Here is a 1,194-nt window from a genome sequence, read left to right as displayed (position 1 = left end):
GGGGGGGGGGGGGGCAGATCGAGGACCCTGAAGTGAGGGAAGGTGTGGGACACAGACAGGGGCAGGGGGTGAGGTGAGTGGGCCCCTGGCAGGGCTGAGTCATGGACCAACTGGAGATCAGCCGGTTTGTCCAGGGGTCCCGGTGGGGAGTGGGGGCTCCCACTGCTGCGTGCACCCCGGCACTTGCCCACCCTGATCTGTGTGCGGGGCAGAGGCGGCTACCACTGTGCACTGGGCTGTGTGTGCCGCTGCAGCTGCCTTGGGAGCAGTGCGACGCCAGGTGTGTCCAGCCGCCAGGCGGGCATGGGGTGTGATGCAGCCCAGCAGCAGCAGGCACGTGGTGTCATACCACTCCGTGGGCAGCTGCAGCAATGCACAAAGTCCAGTGAACAGTGACAGCCACCTCCGCTCCATGCACAGATCAGGGGTACATGCCCCCCGGCCTCCACTGGGGTGTTTAGTGGTGGGAGCCCCCCTGTACCCCATACGACCTTTTTAAGTACCCCTAGGGGTACACATACCTCTGGCTGACAACCACTGTCATAGGTTAAAGCAGTGGTTCTCAACTTTTTTGGATCCAAGGCCCCCCTCACTCCTGACCTGCAGGCCCCTGGCCCTTTTGGTGCCCCTCACTCCCAACCCGCAGTCCCCTGGTGCCCCTCAGTCTTGACCCACAGCAGTGGGGGGAGAGGGGGCATGGCCCAGATACCACTGCTCCCCTTGAGGCCTCCTGTGCTAACCCCCCCATCCCACCTCCCCTCTGGCAGCAGGAGGTGAGGGCATTGTGGGCCTCCCAGTCCATTACTCCTCCTGCTGCTGGCAGTACAGCTGGTACAGGAGTCCTAGTGGTTAAAGTGGCAACAATTCTTGCCACCCTGTTCTGCCCTCCTGTGCTAGGTCCTGCTGGTTGGTCCAGCTAGGCTGCAGCCCCATGTGGGACCAGAATTTGGGGGAAAGGGGGGGCCCAGGGAGAAGGCATGTGCCCACTGTTGGCCCCCTGATGCATTGCTTGTTCCCCTGCCGCTCCCCAAACTTACTTGTGAGGAGCTGCTCTACACCGCTGCCTGGCTGATGCATGTATGTGTGCATGTACGCACATGCACACAGTGCCCCTGCTGTATTGGCCTCCTCCCGCTCCCCCCAGCCCCAAGCAGGCTGGAACTCTGCCAGTCTGCAAGGAGAAACTCACAGTTT

General features: G+C 62.2%; 1 protein-coding gene across 2 annotated transcripts in view; it reads right to left on the bottom strand.

Annotated features, from left to right (window-relative positions):
• DNAJC7 (DnaJ heat shock protein family (Hsp40) member C7) overlaps nt 1-1,194 on the bottom strand; it is a 45,868-nt gene that overhangs the window by 24,603 nt on the left and 20,071 nt on the right. The gene's annotated exons all lie outside the window — the stretch shown is intronic.

This window comes from Gavialis gangeticus, unplaced genomic scaffold, assembly GCF_001723915.1.
Source record: "Gavialis gangeticus isolate Ggan-Ray unplaced genomic scaffold, GavGan_comp1, whole genome shotgun sequence".
Classification (NCBI taxonomy): Eukaryota; Metazoa; Chordata; order Crocodylia; family Gavialidae; genus Gavialis; species Gavialis gangeticus.
This window is presented reverse-complemented; position numbering and strand designations above follow the sequence as displayed.